This window comes from Anabrus simplex, chromosome 10, assembly GCF_040414725.1.
Source record: "Anabrus simplex isolate iqAnaSimp1 chromosome 10, ASM4041472v1, whole genome shotgun sequence".
In the NCBI taxonomy this organism is placed as follows: domain Eukaryota; kingdom Metazoa; phylum Arthropoda; class Insecta; order Orthoptera; family Tettigoniidae; genus Anabrus; species Anabrus simplex.
In genome coordinates this window covers 77485047-77508813 of record NC_090274.1, presented here as the reverse complement: position 1 = coordinate 77508813, position 23767 = coordinate 77485047, and the positions used below count along the sequence as shown (strand labels likewise).

At 34.8% G+C, this 23767-nt stretch overlaps 1 long non-coding RNA gene across 2 annotated transcripts in view; it reads right to left on the bottom strand.

The window, feature by feature from the left end:
* Positions 1 to 1052: 1052 nt before the first annotated feature.
* Positions 1053 to 23767, bottom strand: part of LOC137502390 (uncharacterized) — a 99796-nt gene continuing 77081 nt past the window's right edge. For both annotated transcript variants that reach the window (XR_011018760.1, XR_011018761.1), the window contains exon 4: positions 1053 to 2260. This is a non-coding gene — a long non-coding RNA (uncharacterized lncRNA). The remainder of the gene's footprint in view (positions 2261 to 23767) is intronic.

Genomic DNA, 23767 nt, shown 5'->3' with positions numbered 1-23767 from the left:
TCTTTACTCATATCATTTATATATAGAAGAAAATATAAAGGTCCAATAATACTGCCTTGAGGAATTCCCATCTTAATAATTACAGGGTCAGATAAAGCTTGCCTACTCTAATTATCTGGGATATATTTTCTAGTAATATAGCATCCCATTCAGTCACTCTTGTGTCTAGTCCAACTGCACTTATTTTTGCCAGTGGTATCCCTATGAAATGCTTTACACAGGTCAATCGCGTTACAGTCCATTTGACTTCCAGAATCCAAAATATCTGCTATATCTTGCTGGAATCCTAAAAGTTGAGATTCAGTGGAATAACCTTTCTCAAACTACCTTCTATCGAACCAGTTATTAATTTCGCAAACATTTCCGATATAATCAGAAAGAATGCCTCCCCAAAGCTTACATGCAAAGCATGTCAAAGTTACTGACCTGTAATTTTCAGCTTTGTGTCTATCAACCTTTCCTTTGTACACAGGGGCTACTATAGCAACTCTCCATTCATTTGGTATAGTTACTTCAACCAAACAATAATCATGTGGTAAGTACTTCAGGTATGGTACTATATCCCAACCCATTTTCTTTAGTATATCCCCAGAAATCTTACCAATTCCAGCTGCTTTTCTAGTTTTCAACTTTTGTAACTTATTGTAAAAATCATTGTTATCATTGGTAAATTTTAATGCTTGTTTAGCATTAGTCACCTCCTCTATCCGGACATTTTCCTTGTAACCAACAATCATTACATACTGATGACTGAATACATCTGCCTTTTGAAGATCCTCACATACACACTCTCTTTGTTCAGTAATTATTCCAGGAATATTCAACGAAGTTCTTCATATCTTAGGAAATTCTATTCAATCTGAAGGTTGTAATGCACAAATATCGATTGAGCCTGAAGAAAAATTAGCTGTATTCCTTAGGCAAGCTCCTTTATTTCTCGCGTTTGATTCAACATAAATCAAAAAGTATTTACAACAGATTGTTAGTGTTGATAGAATTTTAGAATAGGTACCTACTGTGTCTTGTGGCCAATAGATAAAAGTTCAGCGGTAAATAATAGAAAAATTTCATTATTTTCACAGAGCACAAAAATACATTAGTAGGTATAGTTTACTCATGCATTCAAACAGTAAAATTACACAAAATATACTTATTTATTTATTTATTTATTTATTTATTTATTTATTTATTTATTTATTTATTTGCTATTTGCTTTACGTCGCACAGACACAGATATGTCTTATGGTGAGCATGAGATAGGAAAAGCCTACGAAGTGGAAGGAAGCGGCCGTGGCCTTAATCAAGGTACAGCCCCGGCATTTGACTGGTGTGAAAATGGGAAACCACAGAAAAACATCTTCAGGGCTGCCGACAATGGGGCTCGAACCCACTATCTCCCGATTACTGGATACACACAAAATATAAGTTTCTCATAATTATCATTCCAAGGTTGTTACATAGATCCTGGGAAACTGTTTATATAGTGCATCAGATATTTGCGATTTCCGATCTCGATTAACTGAGTGTCATCTATGGTGCTGTTTGAATGGGTCAGGGGTGGAGTACTTGCCGGTGAAACTGAGAAAAAACAGGAGGGAAACTGGAGTTCATTCAATTGCTTAGGCTGTTTTTGGAACGAAGTACCTGGCGTGTTCAATAGGGCAGCTTCAGCTTCGTCAACTACTTCAAATATTTTATTTCTAACAATACGCTTAATTACTGGCGGCATTTTTCGTGTTGCACGGCATATCGAGATAAAAAATGATACAAAGCGTCATCTGAAGTTTTCGTATCATGCAATTTTTGGCGTTCGGCTGTTCTCTCCATTGCCCTGCGTTCACGTTCCATAGTGACCTATGTAGTAAGCTGCTCATGTCAAGCTTTGCAATTTTCTTGCGCGATTGTTTCAAAATCGGCTTTTTGACAGCTGATACAGATATATCTTTCTCAGACTCAACGATATTTCCGTTTTTGTCTGTAACATCTTCTAGGACAGTGTCATCATTTTGCGTCTCGCCATCTTCGTCTGCTATTGCTGACTCCATATCTTCAATGTCCTCATCAACATTTCCACACTGGGCCTGTGACTTTTCATCGCTGACGTGCACCATATATGGCAATAAAAATTCCATGTGTATCTTTAATTTCCGTTCCTTAAGGGTCTCAGCTGCAGCTCCACTTGTAAGATATTTGCGTCGCCTACGAAGCGCATCTCTATGACAGCTCCTTAATTTTATCCAGATGGACTTAGCTTCATTACCTGAAAAGAAAAAGAGATCATTTTCATTTATCCTGGTAAAGCGATGGATACATCAACTTAGATGTGTAGTTGTAATTTCAATTTAATTCATTATTCTTTGTTAATATTTGATAAGCTCCAATGTATTTAGGTGGATGGATTGTCTTTCTTTAAATACAAAGTATGTTACAAGTGTTTATTTATATATCCACCTATTCAATACAAAGAGATCTTTTTAGAAATTAAATATTATAATAAAATGTTAAGGGACATGTTTCGCCCATATTAAGGGCATCATCAGCCTCAAATTCAAACCTGTATGGTGAAAAATCAGGATCCTGATTGCTCTTACAAGCCATAAAAAGAAGATATCATAGGTGTCAGTCTAAATATACAAAATATTAGAATGTCCTTGGCTAAAATTGCAGTATCAAGCTGCATGTCGTAAGTTCACATGAATATACTTTCCGGAGCGTTGAAAAACTTGTTGGGGTAGGGCAGTAAACAGCTCAGTCTTTATAATGAAACAGAAATGTGCCTCCTTGAAGATGATAAGAAAAAAGCAAAGCTGATACACTGTTACAGATGTCAATATCGTATGTTGTGATAAGACAACAGATCTCTTAAATGGCTGTTCAGCTGCTTATAGTCTATTTAACTGGCTGAAGGAGTGAAAGTCGTATGTGTTATGATAAGATAACAGTCTTCCTTATGTAATTGTGGGAGCAAGGAAAAAGCATTCGGTTGTCTATCGATGTATTTATCTTATTTGAAGGACGAAAGTCGAAGGTTTATCGACGTTGATAGAGCTCTTTGGTGTGAAGTCTGTAACAAGAGGAGAGTGAATGCTTAGGAAGGTATTTTTGAAGAGAATGTGGGTTTAAAGAAAGGTAAAACATGGAAAATGTATAAAAACACTTACCCTTTCGTCTGTGAAGATGTAAATCAGTTGTGGAAAGGTTAGTTGAAGAAAAATAACGTTATGTGTAGGTTCATTTATTTCTTTGACTGTTAATGCAGTTGCTATGGTAGCGTTGAATGACTGACACTTGTACTTCTGGTATTGTATCGATGTGAGATTGGCGGAGGAGGGTGTGGTTGAGGGGAGGGGGTAGGCGGAGCGTTAAATTTATGTGTTGTTGGTTGCGAGAGATTTACATGGTCGGACAGGGAGGGAGTCGTGTTGGGTTGCGGGAGAATTGTGGGGGTGGGCATGAAGGGAGTCAAGTTAGTTAAAGTAGTGGAGGTTCTAGAAGATGTTAACTTAAGATTTTTAAGAATGTAGTTATGTTTTGAATTTAGAGTTTGCAATAATTTGGGTAAACTTTTGTATAATGGATTCTTGACTTCAATTAAATCATTGAGGTTTAGATTTTTGTTGTAGTGTTGGTCCAAAAAAATATAGATGGTTTCAAGTTCATTCATCAACTTTCCTTTGTCTACTCTTTTAATAATTGTGAGGTCTCTTTCTATTGTTGTGAAGTGATGTCCTGTTTCTTTCATATGGGAGCTCATTGCTGAAAATTTATTGTGCTTAATGGCATTATAGTGTTCTAAGTACCTAGTTTGAAAACTCCGGCCTGTTTGACCAATATAAGAGGCGTTGCATTGCGTGCATGTGAGCCTGTATATGCCTGATCCTGAGTAAATGTTTTTGCTTGAATTGACTGTGTTGTGATTAAAAAATAATTTTTGGTTAGTGTTTGTTGTTCTAAAAGCTATACTGGTATTTTCGTTTTTTATTGGGTTCAAGATCTGGTGAACGTTTGGATTGTTGTAGGTGAAGGTAACGAATTTGGATTTTTTGGGTTTGTCAGGGATGAGGTTTGTTGTTAATTTGAATTTGACCTTATTTATTAAACGGTTAATCATTTCAGGTTTATATCCATTGATTTTTGCTAAATCCTTTATATAATTTAGTTCTGTTTGAAGGTTCTTGGGTGTGAGAGGGATTTTTAAAGCTCTGTAAATTAAACTGTGAAATGTGGCCAATTTATGGGAGTTAGGGTGTAAAGAAGTATTTTTGATTGTTAATGGGGTGTGAGTAGGTTTTCTGTAAATTTTAAAATCGAAGTTGCCATTAATATGAGTTACTGTGAGATCTAGGAAATTTAAGGATCCACTGACTTCATCTTCCTTGGTGAATTTAATATTTTGGTCTAGGTTGTTTAAATAATTTAAAATATCGGTACTGTTATTGAGATCTTTATTGATTATTACGAATGTGTCGTCTACATACCTTAGCCATAAGCTAAGGCCTTTTATTTTATTTATTATTTTATGATGTTCTAAAGAATCTAAATAGATGTCAGCTAAGATGCCTGATAAGGGATCACCCATAGCTAGGCCATCTTGGTGGTAAATTTTACCATTAAAGGTGAAATAGTTGTTTTTTAGCACAAAATTTAGGATTTTTATGAATTCTTCTAACTCAAGCTTGCTGAGGTTGCTGTGTTTTGCGAGGTTGTCTTTGATAATATTTACAGTTTCCTTTGTTGGTACATTAGAATACATATTAGTAATGTCAAAAGAGCACATAATGTGATTTGGTAGTAAGGTGAATTTTTTTAAATTTTTGCAGAAGTCTATTGAATTTTTGAAAGGGGGATTTATTGTTGAACCTGTAATGTCTTTTTAGAAAATAGTGGATATATTTTGAGGTTTTATATGTCGGACTACTTCTACAGTTGATGATTGGGCGTATGGGTGTGTTTTTCTTATGTAATTTAGGCAATGCTCTGGCTGTGGGGGTTTTAGGGTTCATAAGGATTAGTTTTTGCTGTTCTTGTTCATTTAGTAAAAATGTGGAATTCTTTAATAGTGTTTTTCAATTTCGTTGGATTCTTATTGTGGGGTCTTTATTGACTATTGTGAAAGTTTCATTTGTGAAAAATTCTTCTGTTTTTTCAATGTAATCTTTCTTATCTATTAAAACAGTAGTCCCTCCTTTATCGGCTTTAGTTACTATTATGTTGTTATCTTTTACTTTGTTTTTTACCTCTTTAATTAATTTTGAATGATTGAGAATAGCGTCTTTATTTAAACCTTCAATTAGTGTTGGAAGTTTCTTTTTTATCTCGTATCTAGTGTCATTTTGTAATTCAAGAGGAAGTTTTGAAATATTCGTCTCGACTTCTGCTATGGTGGTGATAACATCGTTTTCTTTTTGTGTACTAGGCCAATTGTGTTTTAAACCTTTACCTAAAAGTTCCATTTCTTTTTCTGAGAAGCTTGTGTTCGTCATGTTAACTACGGCGGGAGAGTTGTTGAAAGAAGGAACTCTTTTCTTTAAGTGTATGGGTGCTTGTAGCTGATTTTCTTTTAAGTGAGCCAGTTTTTTATCTAATGTGAATTGTTTTCTGCTTAGTATATCATTTAATTTATAATCGACATGTAACTGAAATGAATTCCATTCTATAGGGTTCACATATTGCGACACCGATAAGTGTAGCTTGTACAGTTGTAAGTTTAAGAGTGACTTCTTCTTATAGAAAGTTTTTATTTCGTCCTTAAGCCAGATTTCATTAGTTTTGTTTTGGGTTTTTAATAAGTTACGAGCCGATAAGTTTCTCCTTTGGACATGTCTTAAGAATCTTGGTACAAGTTTTAGTCTCAGACATTCTTTTAGGAAAGCTATGTCTTTACTTAAACTGCTAATCTTAACCTTCAGGTTGAGAAATTTGTTTAGCATATAATAGGCCTGGTTGGCTTTTACATTACATGTTATAATTCTCATGTTAGGTCCGTATTGAAATGTACGTAAATACAAAGTATGTTACAAATGTTTATTTATATATCCACCTATTCAATACAAAGATATCTTTTTAGAAATTAAATATTATAATAAAATGTTAAGGGACATGTTTCGCCCATCAGCCTCAAATTCAAACCTGTATGGTGAAAAATCAGGATCCTGATTGCTCTTACAAGCCATAAAAAGAAGATATCATAGGTGTCAGTCTAAATATACAAAATATTAGAATGTCCTTGGCTAAAATTGCAGTATCAAGCTGCATGTCGTAAGTTCACATGAATATACTTTCCGGAGCGTTGAAAAACTTGTTGGGGTAGGGCAGTAAACAGCTCAGTCTTTATAATGAAACAGAAATGTGCCTCCTTGAAGATGATAAGAAAAAAGCAAAGCTGATACACTGTTACAGATGTCAATATCGTATGTTGTGATAAGACAACAGATCTCTTAAATGGCTGTTCAGCTGCTTATAGTCTATTTAACTGGCTGAAGGAGTGAAAGTCGTATGTGTTATGATAAGATAACAGTCTTCCTTATGTAATTGTGGGAGCAAGGAAAAAGCATTCGGTTGTCTATCGATGTATTTATCTTATTTGAAGGACGAAAGTCGAAGGTTTATCGACGTTGATAGAGCTCTTTGGTGTGAAGTCTGTAACAAGAGGAGAGTGAATGCTTAGGAAGGTATTTTTGAAGAGAATGTGGGTTTAAAGAAAGGTAAAACATGGAAAATGTATAAAAACACTTACCCTTTCGTCTGTGAAGATGTAAATCAGTTGTGGAAAGGTTAGTTGAAGAAAAATAACGTTATATGTAGGTTCATTTATTTCTTTGACTGTTAATGCAGTTGCTATGGTAGCGTTGAATGACTGACACTTGTACTTCTGGTATTGTATCGATGTGAGATTGGCGGAGGAGGGTGTGGTTGAGGGGAGGGGGTAGGCGGAGCGTTAAATTTATGTGTTGTTGGTTGCGAGAGATTTACATGGTCGGACAGGGAGGGAGTCGTGTTGGGTTGCGGGAGAATTGTGGGGGTGGGCATGAAGGGAGTCAAGTTAGTTAAAGTAGTGGAGGTTCTAGAAGATGTTAACTTAAGATTTTTAAGAATGTAGTTATGTTTTGAATTTAGAGTTTGCAATAATTTGGGTAAACTTTTGTATAATGGATTCTTGACTTCAATTAAATCATTGAGGTTTAGATTTTTGTTGTAGTGTTGGTCCAAAAAAATATAGATGGTTTCAAGTTCATTCATCAACTTTCCTTTGTCTACTCTTTTAATAATTGTGAGGTCTCTTTCTATTGTTGTGAAGTGATGTCCTGTTTCTTTCATATGGGAGCTCATTGCTGAAAATTTATTGTGCTTAATGGCATTATAGTGTTCTAAGTACCTAGTTTGAAAACTCCGGCCTGTTTGACCAATATAAGAGGCGTTGCATTGCGTGCATGTGAGCCTGTATATGCCTGATCCTGAGTAAATGTTTTTGCTTGAATTGACTGTGTTGTGATTAAAAAATAATTTTTGGTTAGTGTTTGTTGTTCTAAAAGCTATACTGGTATTTTTGTTTTTTATTGGGTTCAAGATCTGGTGAACGTTTGGATTGTTGTAGGTGAAGGTAACGAATTTGGATTTTTTGGGTTTGTCAGGGATGAGGTTTGTTGTTAATTTGAATTTGACCTTATTTATTAAACGGTTAATCATTTCAGGTTTATATCCATTGATTTTTGCTAAATCCTTTATATAATTTAGTTCTGTTTGAAGGTTCTTGGGTGTGAGAGGGATTTTTAAAGCTCTGTAAATTAAACTGTGAAATGTGGCCAATTTATGGGAGTTAGGGTGTAAAGAAGTATTTTTGATTGTTAATGGGGTGTGAGTAGGTTTTCTGTAAATTTTAAAATCGAAGTTGCCATTAATATGAGTTACTGTGAGATCTAGGAAATTTAAGGATCCACTGACTTCATCTTCCTTGGTGAATTTAATATTTTGGTCTAGGTTGTTTAAATAATTTAAAATATCGGTACTGTTATTGAGATCTTTATTGATTATTACGAATGTGTCGTCTACATACCTTAGCCATAAGCTAAGGCCTTTTATTTTATTTATTATTTTATGATGTTCTAAAGAATCTAAATAGATGTCAGCTAAGATGCCTGATAAGGGATCACCCATAGCTAGGCCATCTTGGTGGTAAATTTTACCATTAAAGGTGAAATAGTTGTTTTTTAGCACAAAATTTAGGATTTTTATGAATTCTTCTAACTCAAGCTTGCTGAGGTTGCTGTGTTTTGCGAGGTTGTCTTTGATAATATTTACAGTTTCCTTTGTTGGTACATTAGAATACATATTAGTAATGTCAAAAGAGCACATAATGTGATTTGGTAGTAAGGTGAATTTTTTTAAATTTTTGCAGAAGTCTATTGAATTTTTGAAAGGGGGATTTATTGTTGAACCTGTAATGTCTTTTTAGAAAATAGTGGATATATTTTGAGGTTTTATATGTCGGACTACTTCTACAGTTGATGATTGGGCGTATGGGTGTGTTTTTCTTATGTAATTTAGGCAATGCTCTGGCTGTGGGGGTTTTAGGGTTCATAAGGATTAGTTTTTGCTGTTCTTGTTCATTTAGTAAAAATGTGGAATTCTTTAATAGTGTTTTTCAATTTCGTTGGATTCTTATTGTGGGGTCTTTATTGACTATTGTGAAAGTTTCATTTGTGAAAAATGCTTCTGTTTTTTCAATGTAATCTTTCTTATCTATTAAAACAGTAGTCCCTCCTTTATCGGCTTTAGTTACTATTATGTTGTTATCTTTTACTTTGTTTTTTACCTCTTTAATTAATTTTGAATGATTGAGAATAGCGTCTTTATTTAAACCTTCAATTAGTGTTGGAAGTTTCTTTTTTATCTCGTATCTAGTGTCATTTTGTAATTCAAGAGGAAGTTTTGAAATATTCGTCTCGACTTCTGCTATGGTGGTGATAACATCGTTTTCTTTTTGTGTACTAGGCCAATTGTGTTTTAAACCTTTACCTAAAAGTTCCATTTCTTTTTCTGAGAAGCTTGTGTTCGTCATGTTAACTACGGCGGGAGAGTTGTTGAAAGAAGGAACTCTTTTCTTTAAGTGTATGGGTGCTTGTAGCTGATTTTCTTTTAAGTGAGCCAGTTTTTTATCTAATGTGAATTGTTTTCTGCTTAGTATATCATTTAATTTATAATCGACATGTAACTGAAATGAATTCCATTCTATAGGGTTCACATATTGCGACACCGATAAGTGTAGCTTGTACAGTTGTAAGTTTAAGAGTGACTTCTTCTTATAGAAAGTTTTTATTTCGTCCTTAAGCCAGATTTCATTAGTTTTGTTTTGGGTTTTTAATAAGTTACGAGCCGATAAGTTTCTCCTTTGGACATGTCTTAAGAATCTTGGTACAAGTTTTAGTCTCAGACATTCTTTTAGGAAAGCTATGTCTTTACTTAAACTGCTAATCTTAACCTTCAGGTTGAGAAATTTGTTTAGCATATAATAGGCCTGGTTGGCTTTTACATTACATGTTATAATTCTCATGTTAGGTCCGTATTGAAATGTACGTAAATACAAAGTATGTTACAAATGTTTATTTATATATCCACCTATTCAATACAAAGATATCTTTTTAGAAATTAAATATTATAATAAAATGTTAAGGGACATGTTTCGCCCATCAGCCTCAAATTCAAACCTGTATGGTGAAAAATCAGGATCCTGATTGCTCTTACAAGCCATAAAAAGAAGATATCATAGGTGTCAGTCTAAATATACAAAATATTAGAATGTCCTTGGCTAAAATTGCAGTATCAAGCTGCATGTCGTAAGTTCACATGAATATACTTTCCGGAGCGTTGAAAAACTTGTTGGGGTAGGGCAGTAAACAGCTCAGTCTTTATAATGAAACAGAAATGTGCCTCCTTGAAGATGATAAGAAAAAAGCAAAGCTGATACACTGTTACAGATGTCAATATCGTATGTTGTGATAAGACAACAGATCTCTTAAATGGCTGTTCAGCTGCTTATAGTCTATTTAACTGGCTGAAGGAGTGAAAGTCGTATGTGTTATGATAAGATAACAGTCTTCCTTATGTAATTGTGGGAGCAAGGAAAAAGCATTCGGTTGTCTATCGATGTATTTATCTTATTTGAAGGACGAAAGTCGAAGGTTTATCGACGTTGATAGAGCTCTTTGGTGTGAAGTCTGTAACAAGAGGAGAGTGAATGCTTAGGAAGGTATTTTTGAAGAGAATGTGGGTTTAAAGAAAGGTAAAACATGGAAAATGTATAAAAACACTTACCCTTTCGTCTGTGAAGATGTAAATCAGTTGTGGAAAGGTTAGTTGAAGAAAAATAACGTTATGTGTAGGTTCATTTATTTCTTTGACTGTTAATGCAGTTGCTATGGTAGCGTTGAATGACTGACACTTGTACTTCTGGTATTGTATCGATGTGAGATTGGCGGAGGAGGGTGTGGTTGAGGGGAGGGGGTAGGCGGAGCGTTAAATTTATGTGTTGTTGGTTGCGAGAGATTTACATGGTCGGACAGGGAGGGAGTCGTGTTGGGTTGCGGGAGAATTGTGGGGGTGGGCATGAAGGGAGTCAAGTTAGTTAAAGTAGTGGAGGTTCTAGAAGATGTTAACTTAAGATTTTTAAGAATGTAGTTATGTTTTGAATTTAGAGTTTGCAATAATTTGGGTAAACTTTTGTATAATGGATTCTTGACTTCAATTAAATCATTGAGGTTTAGATTTTTGTTGTAGTGTTGGTCCAAAAAAATATAGATGGTTTCAAGTTCATTCATCAACTTTCCTTTGTCTACTCTTTTAATAATTGTGAGGTCTCTTTCTATTGTTGTGAAGTGATGTCCTGTTTCTTTCATATGGGAGCTCATTGCTGAAAATTTATTGTGCTTAATGGCATTATAGTGTTCTAAGTACCTAGTTTGAAAACTCCGGCCTGTTTGACCAATATAAGAGGCGTTGCATTGCGTGCATGTGAGCCTGTATATGCCTGATCCTGAGTAAATGTTTTTGCTTGAATTGACTGTGTTGTGATTAAAAAATAATTTTTGGTTAGTGTTTGTTGTTCTAAAAGCTATACTGGTATTTTCGTTTTTTATTGGGTTCAAGATCTGGTGAACGTTTGGATTGTTGTAGGTGAAGGTAACGAATTTGGATTTTTTGGGTTTGTCAGGGATGAGGTTTGTTGTTAATTTGAATTTGACCTTATTTATTAAACGGTTAATCATTTCAGGTTTATATCCATTGATTTTTGCTAAATCCTTTATATAATTTAGTTCTGTTTGAAGGTTCTTGGGTGTGAGAGGGATTTTTAAAGCTCTGTAAATTAAACTGTGAAATGTGGCCAATTTATGGGAGTTAGGGTGTAAAGAAGTATTTTTGATTGTTAATGGGGTGTGAGTAGGTTTTCTGTAAATTTTAAAATCGAAGTTGCCATTAATATGAGTTACTGTGAGATCTAGGAAATTTAAGGATCCACTGACTTCATCTTCCTTGGTGAATTTAATATTTTGGTCTAGGTTGTTTAAATAATTTAAAATATCGGTACTGTTATTGAGATCTTTATTGATTATTACGAATGTGTCGTCTACATACCTTAGCCATAAGCTAAGGCCTTTTATTTTATTTATTATTTTATGATGTTCTAAAGAATCTAAATAGATGTCAGCTAAGATGCCTGATAAGGGATCACCCATAGCTAGGCCATCTTGGTGGTAAATTTTACCATTAAAGGTGAAATAGTTGTTTTTTAGCACAAAATTTAGGATTTTTATGAATTCTTCTAACTCAAGCTTGCTGAGGTTGCTGTGTTTTGCGAGGTTGTCTTTGATAATATTTACAGTTTCCTTTGTTGGTACATTAGAATACATATTAGTAATGTCAAAAGAGCACATAATGTGATTTGGTAGTAAGGTGAATTTTTTTAAATTTTTGCAGAAGTCTATTGAATTTTTGAAAGGGGGATTTATTGTTGAACCTGTAATGTCTTTTTAGAAAATAGTGGATATATTTTGAGGTTTTATATGTCGGACTACTTCTACAGTTGATGATTGGGCGTATGGGTGTGTTTTTCTTATGTAATTTAGGCAATGCTCTGGCTGTGGGGGTTTTAGGGTTCATAAGGATTAGTTTTTGCTGTTCTTGTTCATTTAGTAAAAATGTGGAATTCTTTAATAGTGTTTTTCAATTTCGTTGGATTCTTATTGTGGGGTCTTTATTGACTATTGTGAAAGTTTCATTTGTGAAAAATTCTTCTGTTTTTTCAATGTAATCTTTCTTATCTATTAAAACAGTAGTCCCTCCTTTATCGGCTTTAGTTACTATTATGTTGTTATCTTTTACTTTGTTTTTTACCTCTTTAATTAATTTTGAATGATTGAGAATAGCGTCTTTATTTAAACCTTCAATTAGTGTTGGAAGTTTCTTTTTTATCTCGTATCTAGTGTCATTTTGTAATTCAAGAGGAAGTTTTGAAATATTCGTCTCGACTTCTGCTATGGTGGTGATAACATCGTTTTCTTTTTGTGTACTAGGCCAATTGTGTTTTAAACCTTTACCTAAAAGTTCCATTTCTTTTTCTGAGAAGCTTGTGTTCGTCATGTTAACTACGGCGGGAGAGTTGTTGAAAGAAGGAACTCTTTTCTTTAAGTGTATGGGTGCTTGTAGCTGATTTTCTTTTAAGTGAGCCAGTTTTTTATCTAATGTGAATTGTTTTCTGCTTAGTATATCATTTAATTTATAATCGACATGTAACTGAAATGAATTCCATTCTATAGGGTTCACATATTGCGACACCGATAAGTGTAGCTTGTACAGTTGTAAGTTTAAGAGTGACTTCTTCTTATAGAAAGTTTTTATTTCGTCCTTAAGCCAGATTTCATTAGTTTTGTTTTGGGTTTTTAATAAGTTACGAGCCGATAAGTTTCTCCTTTGGACATGTCTTAAGAATCTTGGTACAAGTTTTAGTCTCAGACATTCTTTTAGGAAAGCTATGTCTTTACTTAAACTGCTAATCTTAACCTTCAGGTTGAGAAATTTGTTTAGCATATAATAGGCCTGGTTGGCTTTTACATTACATGTTATAATTCTCATGTTAGGTCCGTATTGAAATGTACGTAAATACAAAGTATGTTACAAATGTTTATTTATATATCCACCTATTCAATACAAAGATATCTTTTTAGAAATTAAATATTATAATAAAATGTTAAGGGACATGTTTCGCCCATCAGCCTCAAATTCAAACCTGTATGGTGAAAAATCAGGATCCTGATTGCTCTTACAAGCCATAAAAAGAAGATATCATAGGTGTCAGTCTAAATATACAAAATATTAGAATGTCCTTGGCTAAAATTGCAGTATCAAGCTGCATGTCGTAAGTTCACATGAATATACTTTCCGGAGCGTTGAAAAACTTGTTGGGGTAGGGCAGTAAACAGCTCAGTCTTTATAATGAAACAGAAATGTGCCTCCTTGAAGATGATAAGAAAAAAGCAAAGCTGATACACTGTTACAGATGTCAATATCGTATGTTGTGATAAGACAACAGATCTCTTAAATGGCTGTTCAGCTGCTTATAGTCTATTTAACTGGCTGAAGGAGTGAAAGTCGTATGTGTTATGATAAGATAACAGTCTTCCTTATGTAATTGTGGGAGCAAGGAAAAAGCATTCGGTTGTCTATCGATGTATTTATCTTATTTGAAGGACGAAAGTCGAAGGTTTATCGACGTTGATAGAGCTCTTTGGTGTGAAGTCTGTAACAAGAGGAGAGTGAATGCTTAGGAAGGTATTTTTGAAGAGAATGTGGGTTTAAAGAAAGGTAAAACATGGAAAATGTATAAAAACACTTACCCTTTCGTCTGTGAAGATGTAAATCAGTTGTGGAAAGGTTAGTTGAAGAAAAATAACGTTATATGTAGGTTCATTTATTTCTTTGACTGTTAATGCAGTTGCTATGGTAGCGTTGAATGACTGACACTTGTACTTCTGGTATTGTATCGATGTGAGATTGGCGGAGGAGGGTGTGGTTGAGGGGAGGGGGTAGGCGGAGCGTTAAATTTATGTGTTGTTGGTTGCGAGAGATTTACATGGTCGGACAGGGAGGGAGTCGTGTTGGGTTGCGGGAGAATTGTGGGGGTGGGCATGAAGGGAGTCAAGTTAGTTAAAGTAGTGGAGGTTCTAGAAGATGTTAACTTAAGATTTTTAAGAATGTAGTTATGTTTTGAATTTAGAGTTTGCAATAATTTGGGTAAACTTTTGTATAATGGATTCTTGACTTCAATTAAATCATTGAGGTTTAGATTTTTGTTGTAGTGTTGGTCCAAAAAAATATAGATGGTTTCAAGTTCATTCATCAACTTTCCTTTGTCTACTCTTTTAATAATTGTGAGGTCTCTTTCTATTGTTGTGAAGTGATGTCCTGTTTCTTTCATATGGGAGCTCATTGCTGAAAATTTATTGTGCTTAATGGCATTATAGTGTTCTAAGTACCTAGTTTGAAAACTCCGGCCTGTTTGACCAATATAAGAGGCGTTGCATTGCGTGCATGTGAGCCTGTATATGCCTGATCCTGAGTAAATGTTTTTGCTTGAATTGACTGTGTTGTGATTAAAAAATAATTTTTGGTTAGTGTTTGTTGTTCTAAAAGCTATACTGGTATTTTTGTTTTTTATTGGGTTCAAGATCTGGTGAACGTTTGGATTGTTGTAGGTGAAGGTAACGAATTTGGATTTTTTGGGTTTGTCAGGGATGAGGTTTGTTGTTAATTTGAATTTGACCTTATTTATTAAACGGTTAATCATTTCAGGTTTATATCCATTGATTTTTGCTAAATCCTTTATATAATTTAGTTCTGTTTGAAGGTTCTTGGGTGTGAGAGGGATTTTTAAAGCTCTGTAAATTAAACTGTGAAATGTGGCCAATTTATGGGAGTTAGGGTGTAAAGAAGTATTTTTGATTGTTAATGGGGTGTGAGTAGGTTTTCTGTAAATTTTAAAATCGAAGTTGCCATTAATATGAGTTACTGTGAGATCTAGGAAATTTAAGGATCCACTGACTTCATCTTCCTTGGTGAATTTAATATTTTGGTCTAGGTTGTTTAAATAATTTAAAATATCGGTACTGTTATTGAGATCTTTATTGATTATTACGAATGTGTCGTCTACATACCTTAGCCATAAGCTAAGGCCTTTTATTTTATTTATTATTTTATGATGTTCTAAAGAATCTAAATAGATGTCAGCTAAGATGCCTGATAAGGGATCACCCATAGCTAGGCCATCTTGGTGGTAAATTTTACCATTAAAGGTGAAATAGTTGTTTTTTAGCACAAAATTTAGGATTTTTATGAATTCTTCTAACTCAAGCTTGCTGAGGTTGCTGTGTTTTGCGAGGTTGTCTTTGATAATATTTACAGTTTCCTTTGTTGGTACATTAGAATACATATTAGTAATGTCAAAAGAGCACATAATGTGATTTGGTAGTAAGGTGAATTTTTTTAAATTTTTGCAGAAGTCTATTGAATTTTTGAAAGGGGGATTTATTGTTGAACCTGTAATGTCTTTTTAGAAAATAGTGGATATATTTTGAGGTTTTATATGTCGGACTACTTCTACAGTTGATGATTGGGCGTATGGGTGTGTTTTTCTTATGTAATTTAGGCAATGCTCTGGCTGTGGGGGTTTTAGGGTTCATAAGGATTAGTTTTTGCTGTTCTTGTTCATTTAGTAAAAATGTGGAATTCTTTAATAGTGTTTTTCAATTTCGTTGGATTCTTATTGTGGGGTCTTTATTGACTATTGTGAAAGTTTCATTTGTGAAAAATTCTTCTGTTTTTTCAATGTAATCTTTCTTATCTATTAAAACAGTAGTCCCTCCTTTATCGGCTTTAGTTACTATTATGTTGTTATCTTTTACTTTGTTTTTTACCTCTTTAATTAATTTTGAATGATTGAGAATAGCGTCTTTATTTAAACCTTCAATTAGTGTTGGAAGTTTCTTTTTTATCTCGTATCTAGTGTCATTTTGTAATTCAAGAGGAAGTTTTGAAATATTCGTCTCGACTTCTGCTATGGTGGTGATAACATCGTTTTCTTTTTGTGTACTAGGCCAATTGTGTTTTAAACCTTTACCTAAAAGTTCCATTTCTTTTTCTGAGAAGCTTGTGTTCGTCATGTTAACTACGGCGGGAGAGTTGTTGAAAGAAGGAACTCTTTTCTTTAAGTGTATGGGTGCTTGTAGCTGATTTTCTTTTAAGTGAGCCAGTTTTTTATCTAATGTGAATTGTTTTCTGCTTAGTATATCATTTAATTTATAATCGACATGTAACTGAAATGAATTCCATTCTATAGGGTTCACATATTGCGACACCGATAAGTGTAGCTTGTACAGTTGTAAGTTTAAGAGTGACTTCTTCTTATAGAAAGTTTTTATTTCGTCCTTAAGCCAGATTTCATTAGTTTTGTTTTGGGTTTTTAATAAGTTACGAGCCGATAAGTTTCTCCTTTGGACATGTCTTAAGAATCTTGGTACAAGTTTTAGTCTCAGACATTCTTTTAGGAAAGCTATGTCTTTACTTAAACTGCTAATCTTAACCTTCAGGTTGAGAAATTTGTTTAGCATATAATAGGCCTGGTTGGCTTTTACATTACATGTTATAATTCTCATGTTAGGTCCGTATTGAAATGTACGTAAATACAAAGTATGTTACAAGTGTTTATTTATATATCCACCTATTCAATACAAAGAGATCTTTTTAGAAATTAAATATTATAATAAAATGTTAAGGGACATGTTTCGCCCATATTAAGGGCATCATCACCCTCAAATTCAAACCTGTATGGTGAAAAATCAGGATCCTGATTGCTCTTACAAGCCATAAAAAGAAGATATCATAGGTGTCAGTCTAAATATACAAAATATTAGAATGTCCTTGGCTAAAATTGCAGTATCAAGCTGCATGTCGTAAGTTCACATGAATATACTTTCCGGAGCGTTGAGAAACTTGTTGGGGTAGGGCAGTAAACAGCTCAGTCTTTATAATGAAACAGAAATGTGCCTCCTTGAAGATGATAAGAAAAAAGCAAAGCTGATACACTGTTACAGATGTCAATATTGTATGTTGTGATAAGACAACAGATCTCTTAAATGGCTGTTCAGCTGCTTATAGTCTATTTAACTGGCTGAAGGAGTGAAAGTCGTATGTGTTATGATAAGATAACAGTCTTCCTTATGTAATTGTGGGAGCAAGGAAAAAGCATTCGGTTGTCTATCGATGTATTTATCTTATTTGAAGGACGAAAGTCGAAGGTTTATCGACGTTGATAGAGCTCTTTGGTGTGAAGTCTGTAACAAGAGGAGAGTGAATGCTTAGGAAGGTATTTTTGAAGAGAATGTGGGTTTAAAGAAAGGTAAAACATGGAAAATGTATAAAAACACTTACCCTTTCGTCTGTGAAGATGTAAATCAGTTGTGGAAAGGTTAGTTGAAGAAAAATAACGTTATGTGTAGGTTCATTTATTTCTTTGACTGTTAATGCAGTTGCTATGGTAGCGTTGAATGACTGACACTTGTACTTCTGGTATTGTATCGATGTGAGATTGGCGGAGGAGGGTGTGGTTGAGGGGAGGGGGTAGGCGGAGCGTTAAATTTATGTGTTGTTGGTTGCGAGAGATTTACATGGTCGGACAGGGAGGGAGTCGTGTTGGGTTGCGGGAGAATTGTGGGGGTGGGCATGAAGGGAGTCAAGTTAGTTAAAGTAGTGGAGGTTCTAGAAGATGTTAACTTAAGATTTTTAAGAATGTAGTTATGTTTTGAATTTAGAGTTTGCAATAATTTGGGTAAACTTTTGTATAATGGATTCTTGACTTCAATTAAATCATTGAGGTTTAGATTTTTGTTGTAGTGTTGGTCCAAAAAAATATAGATGGTTTCAAGTTCATTCATCAACTTTCCTTTGTCTACTCTTTTAATAATTGTGAGGTCTCTTTCTATTGTTGTGAAGTGATGTCCTGTTTCTTTCATATGGGAGCTCATTGCTGAAAATGTATTGTGCTTAATGGCATTATAGTGTTCTAAGTACCTAGTTTGAAAACTCCGGCCTGTTTGACCAATATAAGAGGCGTTGCATTGCGTGCATGTGAGCCTGTATATGCCTGATCCTGAGTAAATGTTTTTGCTTGAATTGACTGTGTTGTGATTAAAAAATAATTTTTGGTTAGTGTTTGTTGTTCTAAAAGCTATACTGGTATTTTTGTTTTTTATTGGGTTCAAGATCTGGTGAACGTTTGGATTGTTGTAGGTGAAGGTAACGAATTTGGATTTTTTGGGTTTGTCAGGGATGAGGTTTGTTGTTAATTTGAATTTGACCTTATTTATTAAACGGTTAATCATTTCAGGTTTATATCCATTGATTTTTGCTAAATCCTTTATATAATTTAGTTCTGTTTGAAGGTTCTTGGGTGTGAGAGGGATTTTTAAAGCTCTGTAAATTAAACTGTGAAATGTGGCCAATTTATGGGAGTTAGGGTGTAAAGAAGTATTTTTGATTGTTAATGGGGTGTGAGTAGGTTTTCTGTAAATTTTAAAATCGAAGTTGCCATTAATATGAGTTACTGTGAGATCTAGGAAATTTAAGGATCCACTGACTTCATCTTCCTTGGTGAATTTAATATTTTGGTCTAGGTTGTTTAAATAATTTAAAATATCGGTACTGTTATTGAGATCTTTATTGATTATTACGAATGTGTCGTCTACATACCTTAGTCATAAGCTAAGGCCTTTTATTTTATTTATTATTTTATGATGTTCTAAAGAATTTAAATAGATGTCAGCTAAGATGCCTGATAAGGGATCACCCATAGCTAGGCCATCTTGGTGGTAAATTTTATCATTAAAGGTGAAATAGTTGTTTTTTAGCACAAAATTTAGGATTTTTATGAATTCTTCTAACCTCGCAAAACACAGCAACCTCAGCAAGCTTGAGTTAGAAGAATTCATAAAAATCCTAAATTTTGTGCTAAAAAACAACTATTTCACCTTTAATGGTAAAATTTACCACCAAGATGGCCTAGCTATGGGTGATCCCTTATCAGGCATCTTAGCTGACATCTATTTAGATTCTTTAGAACATCATAAAATAATAAATAAAATAAAAGGCCTTAGCTTATGGCTAAGGTATGTAGACGACACATTCGTAATAATCAATAAAGATCTCAATAACAGTACCGATATTTTAAATTATTTAAACAACCTAGACCAAAATATTAAATTCACCAAGGAAGATGAAGTCAGTGGATCCTTAAATTTCCTAGATCTCACAGTAACTCATATTAATGGCAACTTCGATTTTAAAATTTACAGAAAACCTACTCACACCTCATTAACAATCAAAAATACTTCTTTACACCCTAACTCCCATAAATTGGCCACATTTCACAGTTTAATTTACAGAGCTTTAAAAATCCCTCTCACACCCAAGAACCTTCAAACAGAACTAAATTATATAAAGGATTTAGCAAAAATCAATGGATATAAACCTGAAATGATTAACCGTTTAATAAATAAGGTCAAATTCAAATTAACAACAAACCTCATCCCTGGCAAACCCAAAAAATCCAAATTCGTTACCTTCACCTACAACAATCCAAACGTTCACCAGATCTTGAACCCAATAAAAAACAAAAATACCAGTATAGCTTTTAGAACAACAAACACTAACCAAAAATTATTTTTTAATCACAACACAGTCAATTCAAGCAAAAACATTTACTCAGGATCAGGCATATACAGGCTCACATGCACGCAATGCAACGCCTCTTATATTGGTCAAACAGGCCGGAGTTTTCAAACTAGGTACTTAGAACACTATAATGCCATTAAGCACAATACATTTTCAGCAATGAGCTCCCATATGAAAGAAACAGGACATCACTTCACAACAATAGAAAGAGACCTCACAATTATTAAAAGAGTAGACAAAGGAAAGTTGATGAATGAACTTGAAACCATCTATATTTTTTTGGACCAACACTACAACAAAAATCTAAACCTCAATGATTTAATTGAAGTCAAGAATCCATTATACAAAAGTTTACCCAAATTATTGCAAACTCTAAATTCAAAACATAACTACATTCTTAAAAATCTTAAGTTAACATCTTCTAGAACCTCCACTACTTTAACTAACTTGACTCCCTTCATGCCCACCCCCACAATTCTCCCGCAACCCAACACGACTCCCTCCCTGTCCGACCATGTAAATCTCTCGCAACCAACAACACATAAATTTAACGCTCCGCCTACCCCCTCCCCTCAACCACACCCTCCTCCGCCAATCTCACATCGATACAATACCAGAAGTACAAGTGTCAGTCATTCAACGCTACCATAGCAACTGCATTAACAGTCAAAGAAATAAATGAACCTACACATAACGTTATTCTTCTTCAACTAACCTTTCCACAACTGATTTACATCTTCACAGACGAAAGGGTAAGTGTTTTTATACATTTTCCATGTTTTACCTTTCTTTAAACCCACATTCTCTTCAAAAATACCTTCCTAAGCATTCACTCTCCTCTTGTTACAGACTTCACACCAAAGAGCTCTATCAACGTCGATAAACCTTCGACTTTCGTCCTTCAAATAAGATAAATACATCGATAGACAACCGAATGCTTTTTCCTTGCTCCCACAATTACATAAGGAAGACTGTTATCTTATCATAACACATACGACTTTCACTCCTTCAGCCAGTTAAATAGACTATAAGCAGCTGAACAGCCATTTAAGAGATCTGTTGTCTTATCACAACATACGATATTGACATCTGTAACAGTGTATCAGCTTTGCTTTTTTCTTATCATCTTCAAGGAGGCACATTTCTGTTTCATTATAAAGACTGAGCTGTTTACTGCCCTACCCCAACAAGTTTTTCAACGCTCCGGAAAGTATATTCATGTGAACTTACGACATGCAGCTTGATACTGCAATTTTAGCCAAGGACATTCTAATATTTTGTATATTTAGACTGACACCTATGATATCTTCTTTTTATGGCTTGTAAGAGCAATCAGGATCCTGATTTTTCACCATACAGGTTTGAATTTGAGGCTGATGGGCGAAACATGTCCCTTAACATTTTATTATAATATTTAATTTCTAAAAAGATCTCTTTGTATTGAATAGGTGGATATATAAATAAACACTTGTAACATACTTTGTATTTACGTACATTTCAATACGGACCTAACATGAGAATTATAACATGTAATTGTCTTTCTTTTCCATATGTTCCACTTGTTTACAGGTTATTGGCCTCTGGAGACAGTTACAAACATCTTGCTTACAGCTATAGAATGGGCGATCGAACTGTTTCGAAGATTCTTAATGAAGTATCAACCGCAATATGGGACGTCTTGCAACCACTGTATTTACCAGGACCTACAGGAAAAATGTGGGGGACAGATTGAAGTTGGATTTGAAAAACGCTGGCATTTTCCACACTACATTGGTGGGTTGGATGGGAAGCATATAGTCATAAAGAACACATCAAAAAGTGATTCTTCGTTCTTCAATTACAAGCACACTTTCTCGGTCGTGTTAACGGCTGAAGTTGACATCACCTACAAGTTCATAATAACTGATGTTGATTCAGTGCGAAAATTTAGTGATGGAAGCATATTTTCAACTAGTGTCTTTGGAAATATTGAATGAAGAAAATTTGAAAATTCCGCCTCCAGCAATGGTGAATAATTTTGAAGAACCATTGCCGTGGGTTTTTGTTGATGATGAGGCTCTTCCATTATCTGAAAATTTAATGAGGCCGTATCGCAAACGAAGTGTTACCGGAAACTATGAAAATAAGATGTTCAATTACAGTCTGTTACGAGCAAGGCAAACTGTTGAATGTTCTTTTGGCATACTGGCGTCCAGTTTCCGTGTTTTCCGAAAACCGTTCGAGATCAAAATTGACAGTGTTGATAAAGTCATAAAGGCGGCTTGTGTGTTGCATCATTTTCTGAGATACAACACTTTGCCTGAAAATGAAGTAGACGAGGACATTGTCAAAATGCTTGAAAACCAGTTGCTTCCATTGGCACACAACAAGAGAAGGAGTGCATCCCGTGCTTTTACCAATTATTTCAACACCGTAGAAAGTGTGCCGTGGCAAGCGGATAAAGTTTCAAGAGTGAACTACTGACTTTTTACGAGGAGAAGAAATTCCAAGTAACTGACATTGTTACCCTTTCTCAGTCTTATATACTATGTCAAGAATATACCTGGGGAAGCCGAATTTATTGCCTGGTGTGCTGGCATATCCTTCACGTTGTTTAATTTCTTTTAAATTTTCGTATTTACGAAGATTACATAATGATTTATTGTATTGCGATTATTCGTTTTCAGCACAAATATGTCATTTTCCTCATTTATTTTCTAAAAAGTAATATCTGAATAAATTGTTTTGATTGTATTTATCATTGTTAACATCACGTTCTCGGCAATTTCGATCCAAATATCTAGTTTTAATTTAGTCTTCACGTAGTCCACACGATTCACATCGTATAAAAAGGTTACGACCGCACGGCTTCGATTATTTTTTCCTCCATTTCTCAACTACTCAACTAACTACGCGACCCGTGCGCAGGGAACTGTGTTTCGAAGACTGCGCGTGGTAGATGGAAGTAGGTGCAGACCCACTCTGCTCTGCTCTGACCTGCCCTGTCTGTCAACTTGCGGAGGGGCAATGATATGTGGGGATTACAAAAATCTGCTCTGCGCTGCGCTGCTTTAGCTGCTTCGCCTGCGTCCGAATGTGCGCACGGCCGTACACGCAGACCACAAGACAGAAAATACATGGCGTGCGTACCTACCTACTGAGAGACGGGAGACGAATGGGAATCAGAAGCGTACACCAACAATTACCACTATGCTCATAGGCTGACTAACATACAAGTTGGCCGGTGCGCTTCATCATTGTTGTCAAACTTGTATTTGCAGTTTCGATATGTAGATTGTCAATCAATTAATCAATCAATCACTACTGATCTGCAGTTAGGTCAGTCGTCCAGGTGGCAGATTCCCTATCTGTTGTTTTCCTAGCCTTCTTAAATGTTTGAAGAGAGATTGGAAATTTATTGAACATCTCCCTTGGTAAGTTATTCCAATCCCAAACTCCGCTTCCTATAAATGAATATTTGCTCCAATTTGTCCTCCTGAATTCCAACTTTATCTTTCTAATTTTAAAGACACCTCTCAAATTTATTCGTCTACAAATGTCATTCTTTGCTATCTCTCCACTGACACGTCGGAAGATACCACATAATCGAGCCTTCTCCCAAGTCTTCCCACCCCAAACCTTGCAACATTGTATATTATGATTGATAAGATTATTTTGCCATTGTTGCATACATGGTCCATACTTATAGACGTGATATAGGCTTTCGGGCTTATGCCTTATTTCCTTGACACAGCGTAACCTCAATGTCTATATCATGTCGATATAATAATTGATGGACTTTGAAAAACTTATTTATTAGAAGAACCTTATCTTGCTTCCATCTGATACCAGACTTACAAACCATAGGTAGCGGTGTCGCATAGTTGCGTATCGGAAGCCAGTGTGTTAAATTTATGTGACACTTCTCAATTCGTGTCCATTGCTGCGCCCAGTGATGTGATGACATCATCAATATGTCCGTCTTTCACTTGACGAATGCAGTAGTTCAAGGGCA